Genomic DNA, 8,647 nt, shown 5'->3' with positions numbered 1-8,647 from the left:
CTGCCTGTCTCCACAGATGCTCCTCTTGCCTGTCCTTTCCTTTCTTCCTTCCTTCCTTCCCTCCTTCCCTCCTTCCCTCCTTCCTTCCCCTAATCTTCCCTTTTCTTTTATTTCTCTTCTCATTCAGCTCATCCCCTCTCTGTCACAAAACCCCAGGCCCATAAAAATCCCACTCAGTACAGCACTATCTCTTCCTTGGCCAGCACCAGCCTGGAGGTGTTCCCTCTCAGCCCACTCCACCAGTTCCCTGACATGCGCTTTGTCTCATCCCTTCAGACAGGACCCAAGTCTGAGGCTGCATTTACAGCTCTGTGACCAGAACAAAGCATGACAGGACCCAGGCTCCTTTCCTTTCCTGCCCACTCGTCTCTTCAGCATCTCCTTAATAAATCAACTGGATTTGGTACTTACCGTATCTCTAGCAGACTGCAGGGGACAAAATTCTGCTTTCAGCATCACTGGGAATCATTCAGTGACACCACAAGGATGCAGCTGCAGGTGTGCTCTGTTATTCTCTGCAATGGAGGCTTGTTGTCTGTTAGACATACCAGGTCACCAGAATCTTTTCTGATGCTGTGATTTTTGGTAGATAGTCCAAAGAAAAATTGGCTGCTCTCAGGACTGTCAGCTAGCTTGCAGCCTGACATGAATGAAGAGCATAGCAAGATGGAACAGATTTTTACCACAAGCCTTCTTTGCTGATGTGTCAAGTTTGGTGGTATCATTTGGAGAAGTGAATTAATCTTCTTGGAGTTGTGTACAAAAGAGACTGAGAAAGGAAAATGGAGAAAAAAAGGATGTGTGAATCTATGTTGATTATTTCAAAGTAATAAACAAGTGGCATCAGAAAAGATTTTGACAACCATATGGACTTTCAGAAGTGTGAAATCTTCTGAAAATTATATGCAATCATGTAAGGACTGGCATAGAAAAAATACAAGATATGGATGGATGAGAAGTACGGACAGGGGACTGCAATCTGTGATACAGGAGCTAAGATTCTGAGTACATAAAAAAATGTTATTGAGAAAAAAGTGTATAAATTAAATTAAATTAAATAACATAAGAGAGTTCTCCCAAAGGTGATAGGAATAACAGTCGATCCTATTTCTTATTGCTGATTTTCAGAACTAGACTCTGGGGAACAGCAAGCTCAGGGACCGAGCAACAGCTTCCCATGAAAATAATTATTGCTTTTCTGGGAAGCTTCTCTGGAGATGCATATGCAAGCTGGATTATACGCAGGACAAAAGCTACAGGTAAAGGGTGCAGGTCCTGCTGAAGAGCATCAGCTGCTTCAGCTGAGTTTGGTAACTGATATGGCAGTGATATGTCTCTCCCCTGATGTTCACCAAGGGGACACTTCTTATCCCACAGCTTGAGAAGTGCTATTGTTGCCCCTGAGAGGCAAGTATGATGACAAGAAACCAGATTTGCAAATTTTGTAACTTTGGTGTAGCACATCTTCATACATGCTGTATGTGCATATGGCAGGGACATCTCCATGGGCCACAGGGTCTGACAGATGAAGGTGCATGATATGAAGTCACTCACACACCAGAAAGGAGTTACCTGCTGCTCTGCTGTGTTGGGGAAAGGGGGGCTATCAGTAGGGGCAACTCATCAGATCTGGACAAGGGCCACCACGCTGCTTGAGGTCTTACCTGCTAGGAGGAGAGAAACTTGAGAGGTCTAGACTCTGTTTGGGGACTAAGTTTAAATGCAGTCACTCTGAGCATGTTTATAACCTGAGTGTTTGACGTGTTTCCGTTTCAAGTTATCACAGTGCACAGTACTGTGAGATATAAGTTGCAGCCAAAATCTTTTCAGGTTACATTTATAAATGGCATCTGATTTTTCTCTGATTTCAGCTTCCCTTCTGGTAGCATTCCAGGTCCAGATACTGGCCTATATTGTTCATCACACAGTGAGAGAATGGGAAAAGCAGATGAAAGGTGAAACACTGAAAGTGAAAAGCAAACCAGCTATGCCATCTTAAAGAAGCTGGAACAAAAGTAGGCTGAATGCTCAAAGGAGAAATGATCTATCATGAGAAAACACAGATCAGGGCAAAAGCTGGCTTTCATGTATCAGCAAAGACGTATGATGGAATGAAATGGATGATGTACATGAAATTCATCTGTTTGCATAGTTTGAACATTAGATCTGATACGTCAGCAGTACTTAGACTGGGAATTTACTGTGGTTTGGAAAGAAGAAAATTAAGTTACCTGTACATCCTGTAATGCACATTACTGTGGCTCACCAAAGCACTGACATTTCGACCCAAAGAAATGCAAAAATGACCAACAGAGAGAATCCCAGAATCAGCTGAAAGGTCCTAGTTGTTCTTTCAAGGGAACGCTTGTGTGATTTTGGAAGCCCTGTAAAAAAATTGCCTACCTCTGTTTTGCTTTGCACCCAGAATGATGAAAGTACAGCATCTGTGTACTGTATACACCATATACTCTCCTATAGTCTGATATTTTGAGTCCCTCTTTCCATTCTGCAATACTTCTATTAGACCCCAATATCTTTAAGAAGTAACTACACACCCAAAAGAGTTCATACACGTCTTTAATTTTTCCATATATGTCTTCTAAGTATACCCTTCCTCTTTTTCCCCTTTCTTTAGGCCATCACGACACCCAACAATCCTTTGTTGTTTGGTGACATTAGCACAGTCACCAGTAAATTTAACGTCTCACTGTCTCTTTCCACCACTGAAGGTGATACTTGAAGTTAGTCCTAAGAGGTTTCAGCAAGAAAGTGTCACTTATGAGAATGTGATGAACTGTACAGAGAAACATTTTTTTGCTATTTAAAAAGAGAACTCCTGAGAATACTTTAAGATGCCATAATCTGTATTTTCAGACTCTGGAGTGACAGGTCTAAAGAAAAGCATATCAAGACCCTCCTTATTTCTTTATTTAATGAGCTATGGGGTTTAGCTGAGGAATTTAAATGATTGACTGAGAAGTATTTGAAATTCTTGAGGGTCATAAAGATCAAGGCAAATGAATCAATCCAAAATAATTAATTTTGACACTGTGACAACTACTAGCTGTTTCTTTTTTCCCCAATCTATGAATATTTTTTCTCTTCTTGAAAAGCTAGAGTCTTATTTTCCAAAGAACTGCAACATTAAATGTCCCCATATTTGACAAGAGCATTTACAGAGAGTTGTAGCTGTTCTATCTCTAAAAGACAGAAAACATCAGAGAAAACCAATTTCTTGATTTTTTGATTCATTCATTCATTAGTTGGTCCTTAGATGCTTTTTCTTAATTAGTAGAGTTGTTATGAGACCAAGCAGGCACAGACACACATTAAACGCAGGGGAAAAAACCAAACCAAACAAACATTAACAAATAAATGTTTTACCTTCAATTGCAACAGTAATGCAAGAATCATATATGCTATGATCCTGCTATCAAGGATCATTTTGTATTGAAGAAGTGACTTTCAGAAAGAGGAATTAGCTTTTCAACACTTTTTCTTTTCTATTATTTGTCATGTTTCTGATGAAACAAGATAGTTTAACAATTTAATTTTTTCTATTTCATATCACAGATTTATTGTTTTCAAAAATACAACCTCAGGGGCTGGGAATACAACAGTGCCTTTCCCACCTTGAAAGGCATCTCAGGACAAGAGCGCACAGAGAGCAACTACAGATAAAATACCAGCAGCCATCCAGTACTGAATGGCACATGCCTTCAGTGGGGCTTCACACAAGACCTTCAACCACATGGTGTCCTGGTCTTCCCAGAGAAAGAATGAGAATAAAATTGTGTTACCAAACCTAGCTCTAATGTAGCCCCACTTACTACAGAGAAACCTAAACAAAACCATATTATTTTATCAGATGCCTATTCCTGCAGACTTCTATTTAAAAGAGGAGAAGGCACTGCTTGTTTTCTGTAAGAACTGGCCCTGCATTACAGCCCTGAAAGCTCAGCTTGAAGTCAGCTCTCTTTTTCTGCCAGTTTCCAGCTATGTCAGAATGAGGATATGAGGCACAGCCTGCACACTTATACAAGAGAGGGCAGCCAGCAAAATTACTGCCACTCTGGGGATTATTTTACCTCTCTTGATCTCCATTAACTGTAATAGCTCAGAGCAGAATGCTCCAGACTTACAAGGAAAAAAAGAAGAAGGAGTGTAGAAAGCAAACAAACTACACTGGAAACCAGCACTTTTTCATGTGAGTACATGGTTGCCTACTCCCATAGCCTGATTCAGCTTTTGGCTCTGCTGTTTGGAGAAGTTTGAACAATGGTAAACCACGCTATGCCCAGAGGACTGCAGGTGCCCCTGTCACTACAGTAACTGAAGAAAGTCCATGTAGCTTCTTGGTGAATTTGTCTAATGTTAGCCACTTCAGGATTAGCAAGTTACTTTTCAGGATCCCATTTCTGGGACATTCGTCTCCCTGACTATGTTCTGCTGCTTCCTCCCTTTTTCCATCTGTACAAACATTTGCAGCACTACAGAATAAGAAATTCAATTTTAAAATTATTTCCCTGAGCCATAAGTGTGATCCTATCAGCCCGCCTTGATCTAATGCGAAAGTCCTAAATGACCATCTCAAATGAGGCAACATTTCAGAGGCCATGGTCCAGCAGGGCTGAGGTTCTGTGAAGAGTCTACAGGCAGCATGCCCTGTTCTGTCCTCCCCAGAAAAATTTTACTTTAATATTTTGGCTCTCTATTCAAATGCTGGTCTGGCCATGCCACTGTTAGGAAGATCAAGAGCCAGAGCTGCTAGCATCCAGCACTAACACTGGATAGGGTCTTCTTTTGGCTCTGCAGCAAGAGCCACCACGTGTTCCCAGTTTTGTCTGTTGCCTTAGCAGTTGGTGGACCAACCCTGGTCCACCTCCCAACATCAGGAAGTCAGAGAATGCAACTGCAAATTACCACTTATTCCTGTGGGACTGAAATCCCACTTTCTAATGGCAGGCACTTCTTACGTATCCCTTCAAGGACTATGTGCGGAGTCTCCTCCCCTGAGTGGCAATGCTCCTCGAGGTTACTCCTCAAGGAGCAGAAGAGATTTGCCCACAGTCATTGGTATGGGTGAGTAACATCAATCTCTAATTAGTAATTGTTTTGCTAGCTTTAATATCACTGTTTCAATATTGCTTCAAAAAACAGTGCACTATACTAGTAGATATATCTGCACTGTGTACTAAATAATTCTGGTTAAGGTCTTCTAGTCTAATCATTACCATCATCACTAAAATAAATCATCTATGTTATTCACATAAATATATTTGGGTTGTCATCCTTAATCCTGAGGGCCAAATTTGCACAAAGTTTCAGCTACATCTATATAACACCTCATACCTGCCTTACTCACTGCTTTAATGGCTACCATGAGGCTGGGGGAGACCTTCAGTGCTCTGCTTTCTGTGTGACATGAGGGCAGAGCTCAGGTGCTTGGTAAGGGAAGATGAGAGCCATGGTGGACAGCATGCAAGTAAAGGCACAGAGTTGCTCATGAATTCACGAAGTTCCATCAGACATGATGCTTGTACACAGAAGGAAAAAAAGAAAGAGAACTTGTATGTACAAAGTTGTGCTCCTTTGTGGCAGAAAAAGAGGAAGAAAAGGATCTTCTCTTTGGATTTTCATGCTTCTCACTTTTGACCCTGTTGCACTGCCATACCAACAAATGCCATCTATAAAAAGGAAACCTCAACAGAAAGCCATTAGGAAGAAGCCTTCTAATTAGTGATTTTCCCTTTCTTAACAACTCCAGCTTGGTACAGCAGTCTCCCCACTCCATGTTTAAAGCTGTATCTGCCTGTAAGTCACCCACAACACAGAGCACAGACCTCCCTCCATGAAGCACATACACTGGCAGATAATCCAGATCAGTTTACCTCTGTGTACCTGGCAGCATGCTACTGTTCAGTGACCAAATATCAGAAGAGTTTGTGGTTAATTAGGATCAGATTAATCCCTGCTGACTGCCTGTCTCTGTGTAAAAAGGGCACTAGAGGTTAGAAAGTATTAAGTACCTTAAATGTCTACTTGCATAATGTAAAAACCTACTGAAGATCCAGACTTTGTGCTTGACAGTGTCGATGTGAAATTATTTACCCCTAGAGGCATTTAAACGTGCTTCTTATCCTATCAAAGCAAGAAAATCCATTAAAAAATTTCCAGAAGAAAATGTAATAAATATTTGACCGCAGAAAATAATAAACCTGCAGCACAATGGAGACAAGACATCTACAAAAACAATGCCTCAGAGATTCTCAGTTATTTTGAACCTCTATGAATTTAGTTCAGTATATGAAGTATAATTCTTATAGCTACAATAAAGCTTTTTGTGTGATACAATTATACCTAGTTTTCAATTTTATTAGTTCCTATTTATCATAAAAATACAACAACTAATAATTAGATAGCTTTGTATATACACCCTTTCTATGGCATTCCTCATGGAGCCCAAGGAGCTTCACAAACAAGACAGATTTCTTTATTCTTATATGGTCAAAGTACTTAATGCATTCATGACACTGAAATGCAGATTATATTTTGTTGAGATGCTTAGCCATCCCTAAGCATGTGGTTATTGGATAGGTCAAAATATGGAGAACTTTTGTGGTTTGCTCTTAATTTTAAATGTAACCATATTGTTACATAGGGAAGGATCCTGAGATTGATTTTAAAAGCTAAGAACCTAGTAGAAAGATTTTTAGAGGCAAGATACACTAATAAAGGTTCTACAGGTCCATGAGAAAATGTCAAATTTACACACACCACATACACTGATAGACCATCAAGCCTTTTTTTCTTTCTTAGTTTTTGTTACTGGCACATTTATATAAGAATTAGGGACATTTATGTAATAACAGGATATTAGCTTATTTTGAGGTCATCTGTTCTTGTGACTTATTCCCCATTTACAGTCATAAGCTTCTCATTGTGACATCACCTTGGCGGCCGTAGCACTACCTGTGATGTCACCAAAAGAGATTATAACCTGAAGTGGAGAGTAAGCCGCAAGAGCAGATCAGCTCCTAAAGAATAAAGGTTTTGTTTCGCCCTGCTAGCAAAAGGAGATGGAAACATCGACCCACCCTTTCTCCCCTACCTATCATGGTGGAGCAGGGTCATTTCACCTCATAGGCTGGTAATGCAAGATTGGGGCTGCCTGGGTAGAAGGATTTGGTTAGCTTGGGCAAACTTTGATGCAACAAAATGGGTGCATGAGAAAATGCATGCAACATGTACAAGTACGTACAACCTTGCTTCTCTGCCCAGCTCAGGGGTACATCACAAGCTGGGGTGAGACACTAGGACAACAGCTTTCTGTGAAACTGCAGTGAGCACAGGGAGGCACACATGGAATCCACAATGGGACACATTGCAGATGTGCTGTTCCTTCTACGCGGGTCTGGTAGCCCCAGAGGTCACTCAAATATTGCTCACTTGGGTCCAATTTGTTTTCTGACCTGATCCCCAGGCTGAAGGGAGGGTATCTGTGAAATGACAGGCAGAATATAAAAGCTGTGGGTCATACTAAGCCAGTTTGGCAATGTGGCTTTCAACGTGGATCCCTCGGTCAGTTTAGGCCATGGGAGAAGTAAAACCACAGCTGATGAACGGGCCTACGCAGAGCTGCTCTTTAAATAATGTTCTTCCATGTTATTCATTCTCTAAGTTCAACTCTTACCTACTCAACCAAATCCCTCTTTCTGAAAACTAGGCTTCTTATGGGAAGTCAGCACAGCAACTTCATAAACATCTTCATGATTTCATCTTCTGTTTGGTTCCCTGTCATTTCAGCCATATCAGCATCAGAAATTGCAATTGGCAACATACTCATATGAGGACCTCTTCCTATGTCATTTACTTGGCATCATTCATTTGGCACTGTGGAAGACTGTGATAGTCAGTTACATAAGCATTTGGGGGTATCAGCTTTTAACTTACTTTATATTCTGTGTCAACAGCAAATGCATTTAATTTGTCAGTTCTTGTAGTCATCTGGGAGGAAAATATGCTGCCACAGTGCTGCTCCCCACACTGCTTTTGTCTCACTGGTATGTCTTGTCTGAGTGTGAATTTCCACCAGGCCCCATGCAGAGTACTGTCTTTCTCCCAGAAGCATTTTAAATCTGCAGATAACAAAAGAATGTCATCTGGAGGCAGAGGTGGCATTTGACACACTGGCAAGTCAACTCTGAATGTGCTGATGCAGCACCTCTGAGCTACTGCAGGCAGCTAAGTAGCTGATCTGTGACAGCAGCCCTCACAGGTGGCTGTGCACTGAGGAAGGCTCTTATCATACATTCAGAGTCCACAGGGAAGAGGCTGTACTGCTAATATCTTCATATAACACTGAAGGAAATATATACACAACTGAGATTATCTCTTTAGAGCTCATGCATATTTTTTCCCGGAGTTCCTTAAGCCATCTTCCCCTGCAAGACATGAATAGGAGAACTTTTACCTTTCACAGTTCTATACCTTAGAGTAGAATCTGAGCCATGAAGACCTTGAAGATGAAGTTCTGAAGAACAGCTGCCTCTGACTGTTTCTTTTTCCTCATCTTTTTCTATTTCTGCATATTTTTGGACCAGACATTGTAGAGCCCTCTATGAAGGCATCTGTCAGCTGAGCAGCT

Source organism: Chiroxiphia lanceolata, chromosome 2 (assembly GCF_009829145.1).
Source record: "Chiroxiphia lanceolata isolate bChiLan1 chromosome 2, bChiLan1.pri, whole genome shotgun sequence".
Classification (NCBI taxonomy): domain Eukaryota; kingdom Metazoa; phylum Chordata; class Aves; order Passeriformes; family Pipridae; genus Chiroxiphia; species Chiroxiphia lanceolata.
This window is presented reverse-complemented; position numbering follows the sequence as displayed.